Raw genomic sequence first — 25,693 nt, forward strand, 5'->3', positions numbered from 1 at the left:
AAATATTTGTATTTAATTTGACTTTATTTAGAATATTCATTTCCTGCCTTTCAACAAAATTCTTAGGGTAGCTAACACTCAAATACATTAATAAAAATACAAAGAAGGCAAAATATCAAAAATACAGGATAAAAATGCAAATTCCTAGAAATGGAAGTAGCCTCAAATCCCATGACAAAGATAAACTTTAGGTGCATAATATATTTTAGGCATGGGGGAATGAAAAGCTTTTTAGCTGAATCCAAAAAGATATCAAGGAAGATGCTAGGTGACCCTCCTTGGAGAGGGCATTCCAACCATTAAAAATGTTCTTCCCCAAAGCCACCTGCATTTCACTTGGCAAGGGGGCACATAGAGAAGAGCTCTCAAATTCTAGAAAGATGCATGTGGAGACAGACAATCCTTTAAGGTGGGATGAGGAACATGTGTCACAACAGATATGGCTGCATTTCAGCTCCCATCAACTCCAGACAGCATACCGGGGTGATAACATCTGGAGGAGGAACACAGGTTCCCCACTCCTGCTTTAAGGTGACCTGGTTCTAAACAATAAATAGGCTTCAAAAGTTAAAACCAGCACTTGGATTTGCTTGGAAGCAGACTGGAGCCAGTGCAGTTGGCAAAGCACCCGCATGAGATGCTTCTACTGTTCAGTCCCAGTTAGCAAAGTTCTATATAGTCTGCCAGATTGATTGCACGTTGTGTCGTGCTGAAGTAGAAAATCTGTATAAAGTATAAAGTTGTGGGTTGGTTTTTTATTTTATTTTGATCTTATTGCCTTATCAACCGACACATATTTTACAAGACGAATCCCCTTGCAGTTCAGTTTGCTAAAGCAAAGCATGGTATCTGCACAAGGAGAGGTGTGTAGAATTGAGGATTAAATGTTTCATCTCTACATGGCTGTGGTTTATGCTGCCACCTATCTGGCTTATTGTTTCCTCCTGGATACATTATTTCCCCACTAAGCAGCTTTTCATATCCTTGCTTTTAGATCTTGCTTCCAGAAGTGAGTGATGTTTGCAGAGCTGTCTGTTTGCGGTACACTGCAGCATGCATTAAGCAGAAATCTCTGTTATTTGGAGTTGAAGTTTTCATCTTAAAGCCTTGATGGAGATCCCTGTCTCATGTTATCAGTGTTGAGAATTCTTCACAAATCTGAAGAATTCAGCAACCTTGTCTCTTTTAAATCTGCATGTCCCAGCCTTGTTGGGGTATTATAATGGCATATATGGGGACTTCCTGTAAAAACAGATGGATATTAATTTATTAAATAGCTTCCTTTTTGGTATTTACTCTTAAGAGGGAGGAAATAAGCAACATTTTTATTCTTAAGTTTGTAAATATCCTGTAACCTCACCTCTCTTCTGCTGCCTTCCCATATGTATCTGTGGGAAATGTGATCTGCATTTTTAAAGTACCAGCCTGCTATTTATGCTGTCTGTTATTTAAATTGATTGGGTCTTTTCTTTTAACTCTTGTAATGGGGTTTCAGAACTGTTTTGTTTCCTGGTCTAAGCTTTTTAAATTTGTTCACCCTTGAAGAGCACTGAGCTATGTGCCGAATAAATAGTTTGTGTCTCTGCTTATTACCTTTTCTGAGAAAAGAAAACAAGTTTTAAAGCCGCAGCTGACAGTGCTGGTTGGATCTACATGATTTTTATTTTTTTTAATGATGGAGGGATGAAAAATGGAAATGGGAACTAAATTCAGTGAATCGTCAGAAGGTGACTAAAACACGATTTAAATTTTAGTGATGTTGCCAGGTTCTGTCACTCCACTTATTCTGCTCAGAAATATATTATCAGATCAGTGTTTGGAAGAGAACTCTCATCCAGTTTGGCTGTTTTTAATTAGGGTAAAGAAATTGGAGTGTAATGTGATATTGGGTGTTCCTCCCTCCCTTTACCAATTATATCTGACCCAGGTTAGCCACACTAAGTGCAGATATAATAGTGCCAAAAACCTAGCTGGTTCCTAAAAGGAAGTGGTAGAGTAGATGGATTGGGGTAGGGAGTTTTGAGGTATGTGTTCCTGAGATTTCAGCCCTACTTAATAATGGCAATATAGTGTTGTGTCTGTAGTGGTCCTCCTAAAGCATATATTAACTTCCTTTCCACTTTATTGTGTAGTGGAAAAGATTGAGGTGACCAAATGGAGCCCCCCAGTATTTTGTACCCCCACTATCCCTTCTGGATTTCACTGAAAACTCACTTAAAGTAACAAGCCAGGGTAGGCACACAACCCTGTAGCACTAGTAATTTTCTAGGTAGGGGGAAATCTTGTAAGCTGCTAGATGGCAGAATCAATGCTATACGAAAATCCAGCATTCACCGGGAAACAATTAAAAAGCAAATGGTTGGAGTGGCCTGGAAAATAGAAAATATAGATATATTTTTCTGAGGTGGGTGGATGTTCCCCAGATGAATATGCACTGTGTCTGATTGGAAGGGCTGGTAGGAAAGGATGTCTACTGCTAGATACCCACTACTCTTGTCAGGGGAGCCAACTTGGGCCCCAGGTTATGGGTGCTCAGTGCACGTGACATCATGACAAGACGGCGCACCCCCCAGCCTTAGAATATGAATTGTGGTGGCACCAGAAGTTGGGTTATGAGGTCTCGGAATGCCTCGGCCTCAGAGATGCTATCTGAGGCTTTGCGAGACCTCAGAAATTGCGTTAGGGGCCATGCGGTGTGGGTGCTGAGCACCCACAACAATTTTTTGTGGGTGCTTGGGCACTCAGAGCGCCCTATAGTTGGCGCCCCAACTCCAGCAAAAATAGTGAGGCTTGCTTTCTGTATAGTGGATTGTACATGTATCCCTTCACTCTTCCCAATAGGTGGGGGGGGGCCCGCAGGGCGGAGAGATTTAAAGTCAGTTAGTTAAAGGCGAAAGATTTATACGATCTGAAGAGAAACCAGAGTATGGGCATGGTTGACCAGTTGGTGTTAAAAAAGGATAGAACGTTCTTCATGTACGCTACAACAGCAGCAAGAATACTTATTGCAAAGTATTGGAAGATGCAAGACTTGCCCACTTTGGAAGAATGGCAGATGAAGCTGATTGACTGTATGGGACTGGCAGAAATGACTGGCAGAATCCGTGACCAGGGAGAAGAGTCGGCAGAAGAAGAGTGGAAAAAATTCAAGGACTATCTACAAAAATACTGTAAAATTAAGGAATGTTGAATGATGTTGGATTGAAATTAAGTGGTTTCTAGCTGTAATGGTACAAAGGAATATGATAAAATGGTTTTCTTTTTATAAGTAAGAATTTAAGGTTATAATAGCCTAAGATGTTGGAGAGAAAATAAGGTATTTTCTTGTTTTAAAGCTGTAATGCTTTGAGATATGGATTTGCTGCACAAATAATTTGAACTGGATATACAAGAAGGGGAGGTATGAGGAGGTCAGGGAAATATGTTATGAGAAAATAAGTGGTGAAATTTATGTGTTTTTAACTTTTTTCTTTTTATGTCTTTTTTTCCCCTTTTTGTTTGTAAAAAATTGGAAACTTTAATAAATATTTTTTTAAAAAATATATTAAAGTCAGTTAGTTGACCTAGGGCAGGCTTCCTCAACCTCGGCCCTCCAGATGTTTTTAGACTACAACCCAGCATCCCGGACCACTGGTTCTGCTAGCTAGGGATCATGGGAGTTGTAGGCCAAAAACATCTGGAGGGCCGAGGTTGAGGAAGCCTGATCTAGGGAAAATCACGGGTTGGGTACCATAATGTCTTCAGATAATGTCTTCTTGGAGCCTGCCAAAGTTCCCTGTAACTTATAATTTTTACTTTTAGGAATGGGCCTTTTTTGGCATTTTTCTTTGGTTGGATGGGTTTGCCTATTTGGAGGTAGAGTAGCTTTATTTTTCTTTTTGCCTATACTTTATTTGGTTTTGGGGAGTTGTAGTTGTTTTGCCTGTTAAAAGGGGGTTCTGAGCATGAGCAGTTCTTGTTTGTGAAATTCGTATATTGCGGTGCCAAATGAGAGTTCCTTAGATTTCCAACTGTGATCCTGGGCCTTGAAATACTGTGTAAATAACTTGCTTTTCCTAAGAGTTAGAAGTAAAAAAAGGTCTCCTATTTCTAGCTCAGACTGGTTAACCTGAATAAAAGATCCATGCTGTTTAAATAAGCTCTTACGTTGATAGCTTCATAAATTATCACTTTGCTAAATAGAGATGTTAATATGTTCAAACAAGATGTTGTTCTTGAGGCAAAAGCAAACTGAAGTGGTCTTGGACTTAAAATACATTTTAAAGAAATGTTTATACTGTCACTTGTCAGTGGCAGATGCACAGTTTTCTTAAGCTTCCTTCTGTAGCTAAGGCCACTTTACATAAACAATTGCCCCGTCGGGTTTCTTGAAAGGCCCAAAATAGCTATTGGACTGTCTATTGGTGGCTTGCAAGTGCTTTGTGCAGTTTTTATTTTGTTAGTCTGCTGATGGAAAGGCAGGCTGTTCAATAATATGTGGTGTGAGCTGTTGCACACAAATGGCTTGGCACATGGAATAGCTAGCACATGGAATAGCTGCTACATTGACACCTTCTCAAGTGGCTTCTGTGCGGCTGTCATCTTTAGCAAAGTAGGGGACACGGAAGGCCTGTGCAGAGAGCGGGAGTAGCTGGGTACACTTGCCTCGGGACTTGGAGGGCTAAGTTGGTCAGGGGCCCCAGCCAGGGTCCGGCTGCTTTTGGGTTTGAGTTTATATGTGGCAACCACTTGTGTGGGGGTTCAGTTCCTGGCCCCTCACATTGATGGAGTGTGCATAAGTCTCTCCTGCCCCTGTTCTGACCTGCCCCTGTTTCACCCCCTTTCTGCTCTTCCAGGTCCAGAAGGACCTGCGCATTAGCAATCACACATCAATTGAATGGGCCTGAAATGGTCACCACCTGTATAACTTTATCCTAACAAGACTCTCGCCCCAGAGCCTCCGATAAGCTTTGCAGGGATCTGGGAACATGAGTTCGTTTTTTTCCTTTCTTGTTCTAGTCTCTGACTTGCTGGACTCTTTCCCCAGAACATTTAATTTGGTGGGGGGGGGGAGTATTTTTTTAGTAGTGGTAGGTATAGTAAAAGAAGTGATGTACCACCCATTAATTTTTCCCAACTGTGCAGATACTTTGAAAAGAAACTTGGATTAGGACAATAATTTTACCACTGTGTTGCATCCATTTTATATAGATCCTAGTCACAGAATATTGCAGCACCTCTTTTATAATTCACATGTGATTGTAAGCAATTCTACCTCTTTGTATCAATAACAAAAATCCTCTGAGCATGTTTTACCTTTCCGATCCGTGCAGTAATGGATGGCTGTGAATGTTTTATCAGAATACTCTATATGCCTTGGTGCATCCTCTTCTCCCACCCCCACCTCGTCTGTATGTTTCTCAAGCCATGTGTATTCTGTCATTTTAAGGAGGAGGGAAGAACTGTTTTCGACATGTACATCCCTTCCTGATTTGACAGCTCTAAGAGGAAAATCTCTCTCTACTGCAGCTAGTGGAGTAACAGTTGACCAGCTCCATTGAATGTGACAGTGAATGAATGGAAAGAGAAATGTGAGAGTAGAAAAAAGAAGGTGACAGCATCATAATGCAGGAGATACTTGTGAGAGAATATTAGGTCTATCAGTATATTGTGCGGTGTCAAGGGCACAGAAAAAGCTATTGACACTTGTACAGATCCTGTTAACTAACTCTTTTTGCTCATTTTTAGAACATCCTTGGTTGAAATTTAATTTGTTAGGTTCATATAAAAGCTTTCTCCCCCCCCCCCACCATCCTTCCATACCATGTAAGTGTACGGAAATGTATTTCCGTTGTATAGTTTTCTCCATGGTTTGTAGAAGGCTTTTAAGAAACCTGTCCCATCTTCTCTATAGGAGATAACAGTAATTCTTCCAGACCCACTTCCTAATTTTTCTATGCTGTAATTGTAGACATAGTCATAGGCTGACAATTACTTTGCCTTTAGAGCATGCTTCCAGGTTGCTCCTGACATTATGTGTATTTTTTTCTCATTAGAGCAGTAAATGTGACAGTTACTCATAGCACACAGTGGAGAAATCAAGAGGTTTGTCACAGATGAAATTTGGCAGCAGCATGCTGTTATCTATCCACTCCAAAAGTAGAAGCAAAGTTAGGCTCTATTGTATAAAATGATTTTTGTCCTTAAGTTGTTATTTTTTTAAAGTGGCCCTGCAGAAGAGGAGAAATAGGCTCCATCATGTTCAGGGGTAGGTGGATAGTTGAGTTTATTAAAGTGTCATGTGTCCAGTTCTGCTGGGACCTGAGACATACAGGGGAAATGGAAGGAAGAAGCAGGTGAGGAGCCATAAGCCCTGCTGGCTGAGCTTTGAAAGATGTCATAGCAAAGAGCTGGGGCCACCTGAGGCCTTATGTAGTCTGCTAAGGCATACCTTGCCATTGGTTCCTCAGAAGGTAGCTTTGGTGCCTTGAAGTGCCCATATTTGCAAATGCTTCGGCGCGTGCTGATTTCTGCACTGAAAGGGATGGAGATGCTATTGGGTATGTTGTGCTCTGTCTGAGAAAGGCTGGACACTGATGTGCTCAGACCAGGAGGGCCCAGGGTGGGGGAGAGTGCTGAGTACCCCCTGTAGAATGTAATGGCTTGTACCACACAAGCTCATAAAACTAGCAGTGAAACTATATTTTGTGTGTGGCTGGGAATTAGATTAGGCCAGAGAGTGAGATCCTTTTCATCTCCAGCCCCTGTGGGTCAGAATGATGCTGGGTACCCGCTAACTGATTGGAGATGCAAAGCATTACACACAGTGGTATTCAAGCCTCAGTGATCAGCTGATAGTTTGCAAAGTTAAGTGCATGGGGCTTTTATAAGGCCCAACAATCAGCTGATGGTCAGCACTTGCAAAGTATTATACCTAGAGCTTTGCAGGTGCTGCCAATCAGCTGGTTGATGGCACCCACAGACCTGTTTTGGCCCAGCTGCATCTTTACGTGCCCTACACCTGATGTTATGTATGGTGTTACATGTAGGGCACATGGGCATGGTTTGAGCAAAATTGTCTTGCAAATCAAACGTGGCTGGCAAGCCTAATTAGGCCTGTGGGCATGGGGTTCCTCACTGCTGGTTTAATTCCTTCCACTGAGAGCCCTCTAATCAGAAGCCACTCTCCTGACATCAGAAGGACATCTTCAGAAGGTGTTAATCAGGTCACAGCTTATGTGAAGAATGCTGCCCTTTAGATACCTAGGCTGTTCAGGGATTTTTCTCCCAAACTCAGCACCCTGAATAAAGGTCAAAGACCATCCTTTGTACTGAGTAATAAGATCAGTTTCAATTAATAAACTGGCTTGCACATTCTTCACCAGTTGAAACTTCAATATGTACATTTCCCAAGGCAGCACTGCCTGGCATAATGCATATTGTAGTAATTAAGCTTGGATGTTAATAGCATGGATTACTAGAGCCACTTTATCTGCTTCCAATAAGGGATGTAGCTGGTAGATGAGAAGCACTTGATGCCACCAGTGATTCTCTAGCAATGATGGATCTAGAAGTACCCTCAGGATACCTTGATCAGGAGATATGAACCCATATTAGAATAGGCTGCATGTTTGTTGGTTTGATAAGTCATTAACCAGCATCACCTTTGCCTTATCTGAATTGAGCTTCAGTCAGTTTGCTTTCATCCACCCCGGTACTGACTCCAAGCATTTTCAACTAATAAGATAGGCAAAATGAGGAAGAGGAAGTAGAATATGTTTCACTTTGTTATTTTATTTAAGGCTGGCACACACAGAATGCCTATTTCAACAGCCAATCAGCATCTATTTCGATCTTGAGCCATATTCTTCTTGTTTATGGTTCTAATTCTGATACAGTAGACGATTAGCCATGAAAACTTAACAAATCGTCCCTTTTGCAAAGCCAGTGTACCGTTGATTACTGGATGCTGAGGACAAACAGGGTTTCACTAGCATGCCTCACTCAAAAGCTTTCCAGAGGCATCTGGCTGACTACTGTTAAAGGCAGAATGCTTAATGGTTGGTATCGCATGCCCATTGTTAAGTTAATGGAATATAAATTTTTAGACAACAAGCATCTTAATTGTCATATGATACATCTTAGGCGAAAACTTTATTTGATTTCCCAGAGTTTTACTGTAAGTGTTTGTCTCAGTGGAAGCACTGATAACGTTTTTTTAGCTCCTGATATTTCCCATTATCTCATTTTTTTAAAGTTTCAAATTGAGGTTAGGCAGCTGGTTATGATGCTGTCCCCCAAACTGAAGACTGCTGTCTAGAGAACTTCCAGTACATGTCCTGGAGCTTCTAGCAATTTTCTTCTAACAATTCACCCCACAGCTCATTCAAAAACATTTTTAATACCCCCCCACCAACTTTTTTATTTTAAAAGAACCTTGCTGTGCTCCACACTCTGCTCCAGAGACTCAGAAGACCTGTGTGTTTCACTGTGCACGCATATGTGCATCTTCCTGGTCAGCTTCCCTTCCCCAGGTTATATTTTGTCTTCCAAGTGGGATGGACAATGGGCAGAGGAGAGGGAGGAGCCATGTGCACTTCTTTTCAGCTTGCTCTTTAAAAGTCTTGCACTTCAGGTCAGTGTTCCCATTGTTGAACACTCACATGTCTGCATGGCTCTCTGATAAAACTATTGTTGTCAGCATTGTCCTTGATATGCATTGCATACTTAGCATTCATTGAAGTACTGTGTTGATAAAGTAGGAAATCTTCAAAAAAAAAAAAAAAAGGATGGCCATCTAACACACAAGGATGACAGCACATGAAATCTGTAAGCTTGGATCTAATTGATTTTAAAGTCATTTGCTTATATAGTTATACATAGTTTGCATAGTTAATAAGCTGCTGTTTTCTAAAAGGCAAGCACTTATAACTGTCAGAAATCTGTTGAAATTAGTTGGCAATTAAATATAAAGTTAAATATTGGCTTGGTGAACTGTGTTCTTGCATCCTTAATTGACCTGCATGATGTGTTTAATGAGCTGTATGTGAAAACACTTTTTTTGTAAAAAAAAAATAATGAAAAAAGAATAGGGTTACTTAAAAAAACAATGCCCTTGCACACTTTCCTCTCTCAGGATGTATACAGCTACTTTTTGAAAGTGATTCTGGATCCCTTGGTAATCCATTAGCCATTCAACTACTGCCCTCAGTGCTATGAAGCTCTGAAGTCTCTTGCGAATGGGGCATGTATGAGCTTCATATTTTATAAGCAGAAATTTGAAACATATCATGCCCTAGAGAAAGGTCAACTTAATCCTTTTGTATTGTGAGTAGTAAGTAATTTATATTTTCTTCCACTAGAAAAGCAGTTTAATGGCCCTTTAGGTAATGTTTAATAACTGAGAATGCAAGTTAAATTGACCAGCTGCTACATCTCTGCCCTCTTTGTAATGACATGTGAGACTGTGAGAAATTTCACACTCATTTTGTTTGATTATTCTAATTGTTTCTTTTAAATGCAAAGCATGAAAGAGTTCCCACAACTGAGAATAACCTCTCTAAATCAAATGTAAATCCTATGGTGTATGGAAACTTGCTAATGTTCAGGATGCTTAGACAGTATTTTAGTGGACCGGTTAAGGAGGGATGTATTCAGAATTCCCCTGTGCTTGGATGAAATCTGTGATACATAGCAGAGCACCTAGTACTTCTCTGTATTCCAAAAGAAACTTACCCAGGTTGCTTGTTCAATGAAGTGGCACAGCATATTTTGCTATGCTGAATTTTTTCTTCTTCTCCAGTGCATGTTTATATTGCTTAAGATGCTTGCAGGCAGCTGCATCACTAAGAAGTTGCCCATTCCAATCACTCTCTACAGACAGAATCAGGTTCAGACACGGGAACAGTTGGATTTTTGTGGGGGTTGAATGCCTGAAAAGCCGTGTTACAGTTCCACCAATAAAGAACAACTTTTATTTGTTAATTAGGGCGACAGAAAGGCAGCTATTGAGAGAATGGTTGCTTGCTTTTGTCACAGATATTGGTGACTTGCTTACAATACTAACTTACTTACTAACTTACTTATTACCAGCCTCCCCCGCCCCTAATGACCTTCTACTAGGGAAAATATGTACAGTGGTACCTCGGGTTACATACGCTTCAGGTTGCAGACGCTTCAGGTTACAGACCCCGCTAGCCCAGAAATAGTACCTCGGGTTAAGAACTTTGCTTCAGGATGAGAACAGAAATCGTGCTACGGCGGCAGCGGGAGGCCCCATTAGCTAAAGTGGTGCTTCAGGTTAAGAAGTTTCAGGTTAAGAACAGACCTCCGGAATGAATTAAGTTCTTAACCCGAGGTACCACTGTATATGTTTCATTTGTTGTCATGATTTAGCAGTGTCTTAAAATTGGGGGGGGGGTGCTCCTTTGTTAGGAGGCTTCTAGTTGTCCTATATCTATTTAATGTTATTTATCATTACTTAAAATATGAAGAAATCAAGATGTTACTATCAAACTGTGTGTTTTTCTAGTTCTGTACACACTGGATGTGTAATTCTCAGCTCCTGTTATTCCCAAACTGCTCACTGCATCTCCTCATGAGGCAGTGCTCTGACTTTGCCTTCTTCTAATCCAGGATACATATACCCAGAGAAGAAACTCTCACAGAAAACGTGGGGGAGCTTATGTGTGGTTAACTCTGCTGCATGCTAGTTTTAGCTCACATTCCATCTTGGCCAGATCCTTGTAGCTGGTGCTACAAGGACTGCTAGAGCTCTTCTGTCATGGCGTGTAGACTGAGGGAGGCCATATTGGGTAAATATCAAGGCAAGAAGAGAAGGAGAGAACACGTTAGCATTGTTTCTGTCCTGTCCAGTCCACCACAATCTCATACCACTGCAGAGCCCTAGAATTCTGTTTACCAAGCCGTTTTCATCAGTATTTCATCCTTGATTTTGACCCTTTGTACACACACAAGTGCCTCCTTTAGAATGATCATATATGTAAAAGAAAACCTCTTAGAAAAAATTAGTACATTTCTCAAGAGAGAACATTTTGATCATTATGTCTCAATTATGAAAGTTCCATATAAGTTTCAGATACCACCATTACTGCTCTTTGGGGCCAGATTAAAATTGTTCTGATTTCCTGGACATTTTATGATAAACTATATTAATCCACTGAATATCTCTGATATTTTATATGTTTAGATTTTTAGGGTATATATAGTTTTGACTGTTGTGTCATTCACACACACATACACACACACATATGCAGAGAGAGAGAGATTTCAATCATTAGCTCCATTAAATACTTATTTTGGTAGAAAGATAAGTTTTTGTAAAATGCACACTTTTAGTATGTGTAGGCATACGGGGATATCAACAATTTTAAGTCATAAAATATCTGCTAGGTATTAAACCAGCCTTCCCCAGACTCTTCAGAAGGTTTGAGCTACAACTCTCATCAGCCCCAGCCAACATAGCTAGTGGTCAAGAGATGGTAGGAATTGTAATCCAAAACATTTGGATCAACATAGGCTGAAAGAGGCTTATTCTGCCTTTAGGATGCACCATGCTATGAGTTTGCACAGCTGGTCTTTAATCTGATTATATTTATCTGAATTGACATTGATCAAATAACAGAAATAATATGCTGTGTGGTTTTCATATTTTAATTCACCAATATCTGCTGTTTTATAGGTGTTCTTCTAATCTCTCTGAAGTAAAAATTACCCATTAACAGTTAATGTTAAAACATTTTCCCCCTTTTATCACAATCTAGGTTTTCTACTGCTTACAAATGGTAAATTTGGTGCACTCCCGTCAAGTTGCAGTTAATATTGGGACTTTATCATTTTTCCACTGCGAGTCTTTTGTTTAGTTCCAGAACCCCAAACTATTATTTAGTAAACCTGCAAATAAAAATCTTAAATCTGTCACGCATCTGTTGGTTCTGTAGCAGCAGCCTATGAAAACTTGCATCTCTGACTTTACAGGTCCCTGTCATACTCCACAATGCGTACTGACCTTTCAGATTTCATTTAAGCTCACTTTTGTGCTTGGAAATCAGATGCATAAAACTCCACGTTTTTTTTTTCATTTGGCTCTGCTAGCCAGAAACACCAGTTCTTCTGTTTAGTAGAGATATTGTTAATATTCACAGGACTATCAATAGCTAGTGGCTCTCATACTGCTTTCTGCCTTCAAACTGCAATTTGAAGGAGTCCAGTAGAACTGATTAACTGAAACGTGAAATTTTGGTTTACAATTTCACCAGACTAAAACAAATGATATGACATGTAAAGTTAGCCAGGGCAGGTTGAGAGGGGACAGTTTGGCTGAAGCAGGCATTGATGTTGTGTGCGCACTTCCTCCCACATGCTCTTCTATGCTGATGACTTATCTGTATTTCTTCCCCCTGATATTAATGCATTTATTTGCACTATCCTGTTTTAACTGGGGTTTTGTTAGCCCCACTGAAGGCCGTTTTTGCAGTGGGAGGTAGGATACATAACGTAAGCATAGATAGATAGATAGATAGATAGATAGATAGATAGATAGATAGATAACATAAGCATACAATCCTTATCTGCATAATTTGCTTACAATATTTGAAGCCGCACTATAGCACTCTGTCACAGTCCAAGGGACTGCTATGACAGATCTCTTGCAATATGTTATACTTCCAAGTGCTTTGGAATAACATTGCAGCCAACCAGGTTTCACTCTTGAGCCTTGCTTTGGATCACTGCCACTATGTCTGCCGACATCAAGGTGAGTGGGAGTTCCACAAACATTGAGTTAAGAGAACACAAATCCACACACATCTCAGTTCCAGTACTTTTTTTTTTTTTTACTAGAGAGAACACTGTTCGAGGCAGTGTTTTATGGGTGGCAAAAATGTAGAACAATCCCAAAAACAAAGGGAGAACCTACCAAATAAATGTATGGCTTATTCAGAAAGAAACAAAAAGAAATGTAAAAACAACAAATGAATATTGTGATGGCATAAGCATTCATAAATCAGTCCAGTTTTATTAGACACAACAGACTTGGATAGCTATCCCAAAGGCAAAACAGTATCTTAAGTAATACAGGTTACTCTCCGCTTATACTTGTTCGACTTGCGCTTGACCGCGTATACGTGTGGTGCCAGGAGATAATTCAGTAATTCAATTCATACTCAGAAATGGCAGGAGAGAGCTGGAGAGTCCTTGTGGCTTGTGAGGAGACCCTCCCTGGAGCCTGAAGAGGATGTCAGTAAGGGCGGAGAAAGCCCCAAAGAGACTGGAGGCACAGCGGGGCTTTGTTTAGGCTGCTCAGCCTCTCCGCCTAACAGCTGACACGTGGGGTAGCGGAGCATCTGCCGCTTTTTTGAATGTCCTCCAGCCTCCTGCTGGCCCCAGAGCTTCAGTTCTAGTAGTGGATACAGTGAGAGTGGCACAGAGGGCTTTTAAAGGGTGTTTAGAGCTATGATTCTTGTTCTTCTAGTGACTAGCTGTGCATATAGCTGTATTGGGCATCACCCAAGGATTGGGGAGGAGTGGGGCATCGCCACATACTTCATCAAGCTCCAAAGCCTCTAGAACCAGAACATAGATTTGGCACCAGTATACAACTGTGACTGAATCTCAGTTAGGCTGCATGGCAAATGGAACAAAGGACACTGAATTTTGCATGGATACAGAATATACCAATTCCCATGCAACATAGTACCTTCCTGCCCAACCGTCTTGGGTAATTGTTTCTTGAACTTGTGTTTTTGTGCAGGCATATTCCTAATGTAAATTGGAAGTGCTGTCTCTTTTATGCAGATTATGGGTTTTATAAACTTACTTGCCTTGTAGGAGGTTTGACTCACTGCATTATTTAACAAGATAGAACTCTCTGTTTAAATACCAAGTAGTTAGTACTATATAGTTTTGCATGCATTACATCCCAAAGTTAAGCTTAATTTTAGTTCTCAAAATTCATTAACCAAGGAGGAAAACAAAAGGCTTATGCATCAAAGCATCTATGCAGAAGGAAACGGGACAAGTGAAGAATTAAGCTCCGTTTCCTGTTTGTCATTCAGTTAGTCCGGCTGCATTTCCATTAGAGCTACTTCAGCTGGTATTTCTAGCTGGTTATTAGTGTGCCCAGCGAGCCATGGTTTGCTGGAGAAGCTCAGAGTTTTCAAAAATAGTGCCTGAAACCTTGATCATCTTAGTTTTGCTGAACTGGTGCTCCTGATTCTTAAAACACTTTAAGATACCCATTATTATTATTATTATTATTATTATTATTATTATTATTATTATTATTATTATTAGCAGATCAAAATAAAAGCAATCAGGAAAAGTATACAGTAATAATTTTCTGTCATCTCTTTGTGGAAGAAATTCTGGTAGAAGAAATAAATACATACCTCTGTCTTCCTTCCTGCTTTATGTGAAGAGGAAAGATGGGAATTAAATGATCTGAGACGGTTTCAATTTATTTCCATTTGTTTATTGCCCACACTTCTCCAGGGCTTTGCATTCTAAGATTTCTTATATTATCACTTTATAGTTAGGTACCTGGATGCTTTTCCATATTGTCTGAAAGGTAAGGTGAGATGTGTATCAAAGCATGACCTCTAATTCCGAAGGTTCTCAAATTGAGCTACATTGAGATGCTCTGCAGAAAGGTTGCAGTACAATTGATAATATCTGCTGGGCTCTGCATTTGATTTATTTTTTCTGTTTGAAAAATATTTGAGTTTGTTTGTTTGTTTTTTGTATCCACCCCCCCAAAAAAACTGGATTGTGGAATAGGCTAGCAACACCCTGGTTTCAGGCCTGTGGCTTTCACCGTATGTAGCTGGTGCAGTTTGCTGATTTTTCCGTAAAAAGTTTCTTATGGAGGGGCCTTTCTCAACAGCTTGGCCTAGGGTCTGTGACTTTTATACCATGGTGCTGTTTTATCAGCGACGTTTATGGAATATTTCTCTCTTTCCTTATTTAGCTAGCATATTTAAACCCCTCATTGGGATTGAAAATATTCAGTTCAATTCAATTTGCCATATAAATTTAAATGTGGTAAATAAAAATGAATAAATAAAACTACAGAAGTGCACCCAGCTCGTTAGAAAGCTAACACTGCAGCTACTAGAATGAGTTATGTACATATATAGATTTGTGGAACCAAAACTAATGTATGGGGGGAGAGTTTTGAGAATAGCTCAACGTTTGCCTTTCAGGCGTATTTCATAATGTTGGCCCCCATCTGTCTCAAGAGACAGTGGAGTGTGCCTCTGGGGGTAAAGTCAAACTGCTGCATTGGTAGCACCAATATGACCTCCCCAGGGTGCAAGCCTGAGCAGTGTGCGTGGAGGTTCTAGGCTGCCCAGACGACAAGACCCCACATTTGGCCCCACTAATGTAGTGCAAAGAAAAGCAGAGCAATACGTTTGGCACCACCTTGGCTGCAGGTGTTGCTCGAAGGAGGAATACAAGGTGCCATCAAACCATCTTAGGGACTCCCCTTTGGATTTATGTAGGGTTTACTCCTTAAGCTTTTATTCTCCCGAAGATATCCCGCAAGGCATCAGAGGTCTAGCATCAGAGTTTTCCTTCTCCTAGATGGGCTACCTTCCCAGGTTGACAGGCCCCGTCTGCCCCTCACTTCCCTCTCCTGCTTTGAAATGCAAGCATTAAAATTCTTACAATGTTGAATGCATGTGACGTTCCTGTCTTGCTTGTAATTAAGTAGTTAAAACATTTCTTCTGTTGATAGCTGTGCTTCCCGATATGGAGCACTTAGATTTACTGCCAGTTAAAAAATTCTGGATTGACAGCAATTGAAATTTAGATTTTGGTCATAAATGGAAATATAATTTAGAGTGCAGCCACGTCCAAGTGTATCTGAAGGAAGCATCAGATAGCGGAACCGTTATTAACATGAAAATCTCTTTGAGCTTAAGTCTTTGACATGCTTTGTCTAAAGTGTTTAGAGAACTGGACAAAAAAAGCTTGTTCTGTGGAGTGTAGGCAACTACTGGTTTGTACACTGAAACAACACGCTAAATAGAAAGACCTGTGAAATTAATGACCACCTTCTCACTGGAAAAAGTGTAAGAGGGGTGTCTTCCCATTTCTCTTCTTCTCTCTCCCCTCCACCTTTCCTGCCCATTACAGAGTTTCATATTATCCAGATTGCTATGGTTCGCGTTGCTAAATGAGCTTTGTAGCACTAAGTTAATTTTCTGCCAGTATTGCTTCTGGCTGATGACTGTGGGTGTTTGTATATCCATTAAGTATGCTGCCAGGATGCATCCACCATTTTCCACCTCTTCCATTAAATGGCTGTCAGCAGGTTTACAGAACTGCTCTCTTACTCTGCACTAATTGCAGAAAGGCTGGTGGATGTGATGAAAAAAACAACCCACAAAAAAGGAGCAAGATCTTGTTCAGAGATCTCAAAAAGTAAATAGAAATGCCATCAGCAGTTAAATCAGATTTCACATATAGTCACAGTGTGATTAGCAGGATGATGATATAATTTCTTTTTAAATTCTTACTTTGCAGAGCAAACCTATCTACTGCCACAACTCCACATATCAAATAAAATATGTTCGGGCATACACAACTGAATATAGGTAGAGTTGTGGATAAGGCATGCCTATTAAAGTAGTGTACATTCCCTGCTGGTTTTACAGTTGATTTCGAAATGGAAACCTGTTAAAATGGCATCAAATGTTATCTAGCTAAGATAAATGAACATGAAGAGAATGAATGGATTTTACTTATAAAATTCAGTATGTCAGAAACCCCCTGCTGGCAGGGAGTATCTAAGGAAAGACTGTATGAAGCATGCAGACTTTGGTTTTAGGCTTCAAGCCTAAACAATAATAAAATAATTCACACATGGAGTTTTGTGTTTGGTTACTTTGCCTGTGTGGCTTTTCAAGTCCAGGTATGTTTCAGTTTTGTATATATTTCAAAATAAAAACGTATGTTTTACAGTGGTACCTTGGCAGGTCTGTTCTTAACCTGAAACTGTTCTTAACCTGAAGCACCACTTTAGCTAATGGGGCCTCCCGCTGCCGCTGCGCCTGAAGCAAAGTTCTTAACCCGAGGTAATATTTCTGAGTCTGTAACCTGAAGCGTATGCAACCTGAAGCATATGTAACCTGAGGTACCACTGTATATTGAATTTAAAAGTTATTAACATGAATCTGAAAGATGACAAGGTTTGTTTGCCTGTGGTTTTGTTTTGTTAAAACAAAAATAAATTTGTTTGCAAGCAAAAATTAATTAGCTTGCATCGTTTTTGCTCATTTCTGACTGGACTGGCTCTATCAATTATTGGAGGAATAATATGCTGCATTATTATAGGTAATCTATCAGAAAAAGCCATGTTTCTTTTTTTAAAAATGCAAAAGCTAATAAATCATGCTCCTGAAAGATGCCGTTGCTGTTGGCAATTTGGAAGCCACTCCCATATGTAAGACAATTGGACTTTCAGCCTCATAGATTGAGTGTTACCCAACCTGAGGTCCTTCATATTTTCTTAGATTAGAACTACTATCACCTCTGATCATTGACCAGGTTAGCAGGGATGATACTAAGAAGCGTGATTCAGTTGGAACTCCACATGTGCCCATATATTTTACTAGGCTTTACTCGTGAGTAATGAGTGTGGTGCCATTGCAGAGGAATCTGACAAACGTACATTGGCTTAAGCCAAATCTTCTCCCAAAGCAGCTGTGCAGGGAATTGTATCTTTGCCTGAGCTACAACGTAAGGGCAAGCCTAATTAGTCCTCAGAACCTTTGCCATGCTATAAAAGCATTATTCAGCTCTGAGAGATTTCACCAGTAAATGGATTTAGGCTATTTACATTTCCTGGGAAATATCCCCACCTTTCCCCACAGGGTACACCTCAGCCCCCTTGCTGTGAGCTCAAGTTGGCCAGAGACCTCTTGTAACCTCCACTACCACTGTATGCTGGGAAACATATATTGATATGTCTGATTCAGAACTTGCGATAATTAGCACTCGGTGTCCTTTCCATCCATCACTGTCATCAAGGTAATTGCCCTGTGTGCTAGAACTAATGCCCGCCAGGAAGCTTCTTTCTGGTAACTGGGCATCTCACAGATACTCAAACTACTCAGCTTTATGAATTCTCAGGAGGCTGTTCCACACTTCCTTCTCTGCCCTGTGGATGCCTGCGGGACCAGACCTTTCTTCAACTCGCCCACAACCCTTCTCCTTGCCTCATCTCCCCCATCTTTTTGCCTCTCAAACCATGCTTGTTGTTTTCTTCAGGTTTAGATGGAAACCTTGAGGTAAGCACAAGGCAGCGTTATCCCATAAGGAAAGCCTTTCTGGTATTCTGGGGAACTTCATCAGAAAGATCTTTAGGAGCCCTAGGTGGGAACTGGACTTGGGATTGGGCTGTCTTATGAGCCACCTCACTTGAGCCTGTCAGGTACCTTTTTAGAAAACAAAGTCAGCTAGCTGTGTCTGCAAACTTCAAGGAGCACGCCGCATGCGTTTTGAATTGTTCCAATCATGCACACTGGGGCTGCATGCACACTGTACATTTAAAGCACATTCTCTCCCCCCCCCCATGGGAATGGTAGTTGATCCATCACAGAACTACAACTTCAGCACCCTTGTCAAAGAATTGTTAGGGTGTGATTGTTTTAAATGTATGTTATGTACGCAGTGTTACCCCCAGTCCAGTGAAACTCAAACTGTCTCTTCTCTTTACTCTCTCTTCTCTAGGACAGATAGATATTATAGCACATGGTTTAGGGAAGTCTTTAATGTTTGAAGTTTTATTCTGTTTTTAGTGTTCTGTTGGGAGCCTCCCAGAGTGGCTTAGGAAACCCGGCCAGATGGGCGGGGTATAAATAATAAAATTCCATCCATCAACTGAAAAATTAAGAGTTACCAATTACTGTTAATCTAGTACACAACAAGGGAAGATTAGCCCGGTGTGTACTTGATATGAAAGTTTGTAGCTCATCCCTTTGTTTATGGCCTTGAAGAACTGATCTCCCTCCTCTGCCTTTTTCCACTATTCTCCTGTTGTGTGACTTTTTTGGGGGGGGGGTAAGCCTATTGGCGCACTCTCTCTCTCTCTCTTTATTGACCTTGAGAAAAAATACAGTTAAATAATACTAAATCTTATTTCTAAGCAATATATTGAGCTTTTTTAAAAAAATTAAAGGCATTGTTGCTTGAACACAATATGAAATTGCAACCTCTTATAGAATAGTTGCCTTTATAGAAAAATAGTAGGATAATGATCCTTCAAGGTCAGTTAAGAACTCCTTTGAGAGAGCAATTAATTTACCAATTCAAAAGTAATTTGAATCTGTGCTTTAAGTTAGTTTACCGTACTCAAGTAGATGAATACTAGTTTAGATATTGCAGATCTATCATAATTCTGATATTTATCCATTAAACAAGACTATTCATTTCTGTTCTCTAAGGAAGTAGAATTCAATGACTGAAATATCAGGCATAATCAACAATAATGACTTGAACACACAAATGTATGAAGTGCATAGTAATGAAAGGTAGTTTGTTTAGAATTAAATAAGGAAAGGTTCTATGCTGTTGAATCTGATGTTTCAAAATTAGCAAATGCTAGTGTAGGCAATGACCGATTTATACATGTACGATATGTGCGTGGCTGCTCGTGTGCACATCGCAGCAACCCAGAAGTGGCCAGAAAAGGGGGAAGCATGGGGCGGAGTTGGCTTAGGCATGCTTTGACCCAGAATGCAACCCCAACACAAATCAGGGGTTGCCTGTACATAGCATATTTATAAAAACAAGCCTGCCGCATATTTCTGAGTTTGCTTTATGATTTAACCGTGGCATGGATTTTAAGCTTCTGACTTCTACTTCATTCAGATGGAAAATGTCTTAGGGATGGATCTAAATTGATTGAGCATAAGGACAAGAATCTAACAGTCACCATTGATATTTCTGATGTAAATGCATAGGAATCAAAGAAAGAAATGAGCAATAAAATCAAATCCATGCCCTCAAGAGTATTTTTTTGCACCTAAAGCAGGGATCGGCAAACTTTTTCAGCAAGGGGCCAGTCCACTGTCCCTCAGACCTTGTGGGGGGCCAGACTATATCTATTTAGATCTATATATGTATATATATATATGAACGAATTCCTATGTCCTACAACTAACCCAGAGATGCATTTTAAATAAAAGGACACATTCTGCTCATGTAAAAACATGCTGATTCCCGAACCATCTGTGGGCTGGATTTAGAAGGCGATTGGGCCAGATCTGGCTCCCAGGCCTTACTTTGCCTACCCATGACCCCAAAGCATATCTTGAAAATACCTGTCCAACCTTTTGCTTCGACTTCTTCAATAAATTTTTTCCTACTATTCAAAATGATTTCTTTTTAATCATAATATGATAGTTACCCACTCCCTGCCCCATGTCACATCTCATGCCATTCAGGTTTCATGACTCTCGGGAGTGGCTTTTGAGGGGAAGAATGGCAGAGAGCTCCATTGTGCATGTTAAGCCTTGCTTCCATTTCTTTTGATCCAAGACAGTGGTTGGATTCTCCACTAAACCACCATGTCAGAAAGCAAATGGATCTCCCTGCTTGTTGCTTCTAATGTCATCTTTCTTGATCCCCAGCAACCAGCCTGCACATTTAATGCGGTTTACAGCAGATGAAATCTCAATGGCTTCCCCATTATAGACTATTGCTTAGTTTTTTTGTTGCTTATTTTGGCTTCTCCAGTATTTCATGCATGGCAAGGTACTTGCTGTGGTCAAATCCTATGGATGTTGAATTCCCCAAGGAATAGGTCTAGCTGAAATTAGGAAGCAGCACCGCTGAATATCTTCCTACATAATTACCTGAGTTCTAAGGCTGGTACCTTTTCAGAGAGCTAAATTGAGTTTTTATAGTTTCTATTCAAGGTAGAGGTATTTCTTAATTTCCTATTCATTTTTAGCAAATTGCTATCCTTTCAAATTGTTCCTCGTAGCATTGAGAAATCTAGGCCAGTAGGGTGTGCTTAAAATACAATCTCTGGAAAGACGTTATAGAACCGGTGTCTAAATACAGGTTCTCTCGCTCTTCTTGCTGAATTCTTTTAATTGTTTATTGGTCTAAACCAATAAAGTGTTTTTAAAAAGCCAAACACCATTTCCCTATCTCTTAGTTTTTATAACTCATACAATGTGAAAATAAGAGTAAGTGTAGTTTTGCTTTTCTAGTTGTTCTAGAATGTTTTAGGGTATTGAAAACTGTAGTTGGCTTTCTATTCATTTTATAAGTACTGAGTCAGACCAGCTTTGAGCAGATTCAGTTAGCTGAGTGTACCTTTTTGTCTCTTGGCACATAGGATGAGATTTGTTGTTTTCATGCTGCTAAAACAAATTTTGGACTGAATCTTAAATTGTTAATTTTATATTTCTGCTTTGAATCCAGTACAAGCACACTTGAGAGTGTGACTAAACTTATCATGGTGGCTTTTATATTGCCTTGTTATCAACTTAAATCGCTGCAGGTAGGAGTCATGGGGTTTTATTTTTACTTAAAATGTAACACTGACATTTCTGAATTTACCAGCCATACCATATTTTAAAAGGTTAATCACCTTTTCTAATGTAGGTTGGGTTTTTTTTTTACTAGTCATATTGTTCAGACGTTGACCCACTCTTGGTGAATTTTATCATTAGCACTTGGTTCAGGGCATAGCTGCAAATAAATGCCTCATTGAAGATTTGAGCAGAGTCCATCAAGGGCACGTGAACCCTATTAAACTTGGCTTTGTTACCAACAGCTTTCTGGCTCTCTTGTTTCTTTGACAACTGGGCTTACTTCTCTTTTGGGTCATTTGTATGGTTCTGCCTTGCTCGCTACCAGATGAGCAGTGTAACCTGCTGAACAGCACCTTTCCCCTTTCACTGAGTGATGGTGTTTCATGTTAATGAAAAAAATTACGTTTGGATCTGTTAAACGCATCTGGAAGTAGCTGTCTCAATTTCATTTAATATTCTAAACCTAAGGTAATACACATTTCAAATTGTCTGAATTTGAAATAAAATAGAACTTTTGAGGGAGAAATCAAAACACATGGGTTCAAATTCATATTTATATGATTAAGATAATGGCCACATCCAAGCATTGAAACATAGTCATAAGAACACACTGCATTCACATATTGTAACAATCATGGTTTTTCATTATGTCTCAACATAGGAAAACACTGATTTGAATCTTGTTCAGTATCTTTGTTAACAAGCTCATAGTGTTCTAAATTGAAGCTTTTATTCTCCTTCCCTTGAACATGGGGGAAGAGGAGAGGGGCTGTGCAAGTCCAAAGCTTGATGTGGTACATATCTAATTCACGGGTGGGTAACCTGTTGTCCTCAAGATGTTGGACTCTCAACACACTAGCCTCATCTAGCATGGACAAAGATGATGGGAATTCCCCAAGTTTTAACTGCAGTAAAAACAGAGTATTCTCTTAAAACATGACCCAAGATAATTTCATCATTTTTCAAAGCCATGAAATTGATCTTTTATTCATATTTCAAGAGAAGGGTGTCTCCCCAGCATGACCGCTATGTAATCTAGGATGATTACTGCAAGTATTGCCTATTCTCTACAAAGTGAAACAAAGGCTATAGGATGAATGAATGCCATTTCCCTTATTTAAAGCAATTCATTACCTTACCTTAACATACAATGCTATGGCAAGCTCTGCAGGTATCCAATTTCTACTGTTCCTTAAAGAACCAGTTCAGTGTAGCAGATCAATGTAGAAAGTTTAAATGTGACCTTAAGTTCATATATTTGGTAATCTAACTGTGTGGCTTTGGCAATATCCTTTCTGTCATACTTGAACTTACTTCTTTAAGCGCCTTGAAGAACAAATCAAACACAAATATTAAGAAATAAAGCACAGACCCTATTTACCACTTATTTCTCTGCATATTGTGTTATTTTGTGAGCATTTCCATTCTAGTTTGGGAAACCTTAAGCCAATGACCATAATATGAATATTTTTGTGAGTGGAGATAAGTGCTATTTGCATGAAGTATAAAGCTTCATTAAACACATACAACTGCCATGGTCAACACATTTTAATTATTTTGCTAATCAAACAAGGCCCCACATCCAAATATACAGCAAACCACCAACAGACCACAAATACATCATCATTGTCTTAATCAGAACTTGCATTGGCATGGGGTTCCAATTTACTTCAGTGGTCTAGAGTTTTGTATAACCTAAGATTCACAGAAGTAATGAAGTCATTTCAGTACTCCACAACCAAGCAGCTATGGAGGAAATCATTTTACTGCTGCTTTGATGCCATTTTATATTACGGTATTTGGGATAACGTTGGTAGTGAGTGGTCTGTTCCTCCACCACCATATCCCTACCACCACATCTGCTTAATTCAAAATATAGATTATGCTCCATCTTGAAACTACCTGGCACTTCTTAAAAAAAATAAATGAAAGCGTTTTGAATTCCAAACAAACACCACTGATAGAAAATTAGGCAATAGTAAACCTTAATTGGGACTCCGTGAGTTAGTCTAGAGAAATTAATTAAAAATAATAGACCAATGTTCTTAAATGCTAGGATTCTCCCTAGACATCTAAAAGGGCACCTGAGTGAGGACTGTGTAGATGCTAGCAGTGCTAGAGGCACTAATTGATAATGTGCTTTATTTAAAAAATATATGAAATTTTGCATGCTCTTTTATTTGAAGTGGGCAAAGTAAATATGAAACGTAATTGAATTTTGCATCCATTGGTTAGTAAGCCTACTTCTGAAATCTTTTGAGCTTTCACCAATATTGCACTAGGGGTTCTTTTAGCCTACTCAGTTTCTCAGTTGCCCCACACTGGCAACTTGCTGTTTCAGTATATTTAACAAGCTCTTATAATTTACCTGAATAGATTTTATTCTGTCTGCTAGAGTATTTCATTTCTTTTAATGAAGTAAGTAAAATTAGTTGTTTCTGTTCATTAGTAGTCTAGGTAGAAACATGTGTTCCTGATATCCTCAAGGAGAAATTGGAGAAAATCAGAATAGGTAAACGACCCTTGTATTTTAGCAAACAAAACAATGATTCAAAGGTGTGTGTTTACTCTCTTGTTTGGTTGGCCATGTCCCCTCTAGGCATCTCTCATGAACAAGCCCTGTTGAGTTTACCCATTTCTAAGGTATTTTTGTCACTTGGGTTTATTGGGCATCCAAAATTTATTTTGGTTTCCCAGTATTTATAAACCAGCAGAGATAAGAGACCAGTTATTGTTCATAAGAAAGGTAAGAGACACATTTAGAGGAGTTCATAAATTTACCTGGACTTGTAGTAGCCAGGAGCCTTCTATTTCAGTGCTGTCCTATGTGCTTCATTAGGAAAACACCTATTAATACTCTGAGACTTTCTGAGGAAAGAATTTGGTTCATACAACAAAATGGACTTGTCTTGAATGGGAAAAGATTGTGTGCTGTGCTACAAACATTTGCTTTCCTTTACTACAATTTTTGCTGTTACTTATGAAATACCGTATTTTCCCCTCTATAACACGCAGATTTTTTTCTCCTAAAAAGGAAGGGGAAATGTCTGTGCGTGTTATTGAGCGAATGTGTGGTCCCTGGAGCCGAAAAATCAGGCAAAAATCAAATCGCGCTTCACAGAGAAGGGAAACGTGAAAAGAGGAAGCGTCTGCTTTCCTGCATTCTGCCTCAGGGTCTTACTGCCCACCCTCCTCTGTTTCGTTGCTGTGTTTGCTGAAACAGAACAAAGAGCAGGGAAAGCCCCTCCCCTCCAGGCAAGCAGAGGGGAAAGCAGAGTGTCGTTCCTTATTCCTCTCTGTGCTCAGGTGCTGCTGGGGGAGAGGGAGAGAGAGAGGGGGAGGGAGAGAGAGAGAGAGGGGCGGGAGGGAGAGAGAGGGGGAGGGAGAGAGAGAGAGAGAGAGAGAGAGAGAGAGAGAGAGAGAGAGAGAGAGAGAGAGATGGCTGGCTTGGGTGGGGAGAAACTTTTGCCTTTCTTTCCTCCCTCCCGTTAAATCCCTCTCCTGCATTCTTAGCCAGCTGCTTCTCTGCACACCCCTCTCATGTCCCTTCTTTGTTTTTCCTTCGCTCCCCACTTAAAATTTGGTTACAAAGCATAGATCCATATGGATCCTCAGGATCTTTGCATTGGGTCACCCCAAATTCACCATCAGATCACATAGCATGTCCATGGCTACAGCCTACACCAAAAAAACACACGCACCCACTATTGCCTGGGGCTGCAATGGTGCAAAAACGTGGTTACAAAGCATGGATCCACAGGGATTCTCAGGATCTTTGCATTGGGTCACCCCAAATTCACCATCAGATCACATAGGCTGTCCATGGCTACAGCCTGCACCAAAAAAATCACGCACCCACTGTTGCCTGGGGCTGCAATGGTGCAAAAGCGTGGTTACAAAGCATGGATCCACAGGAATTCTCAGGATTTTTGCATTGGGTCACCCCAAATTCACCATCAGATCACATGTCTGTGGCCACAGCATGAAGCACAAAAATGATACATTCACTGTTTCATTCAGAATGTTTTTTCCCTTGTTTTCCTCCTCTAAAAACGATGTGTGTGTTATGGTCAGGTGCGTGTTATAGAGCAAAAAATACGGTAGCTAGCCTTTATTAAAAGTAGCTGTTTACAAAATTATAC

General features: G+C 40.0%; 1 protein-coding gene across 1 annotated transcript in view; it reads left to right on the forward strand.

The window, feature by feature from the left end:
- The window catches only part of ZFAND3 (zinc finger AN1-type containing 3), a 133,919-nt gene that overhangs the window by 56,931 nt on the left and 51,295 nt on the right, over positions 1–25,693 (forward strand). The window lies entirely within an intron of this gene.

This window comes from Podarcis bocagei (assembly GCF_964188305.1).
Source record: "Podarcis bocagei genome assembly, chromosome: 3".
NCBI lineage: Eukaryota > Metazoa > Chordata > Lepidosauria > Squamata > Lacertidae > Podarcis > Podarcis bocagei.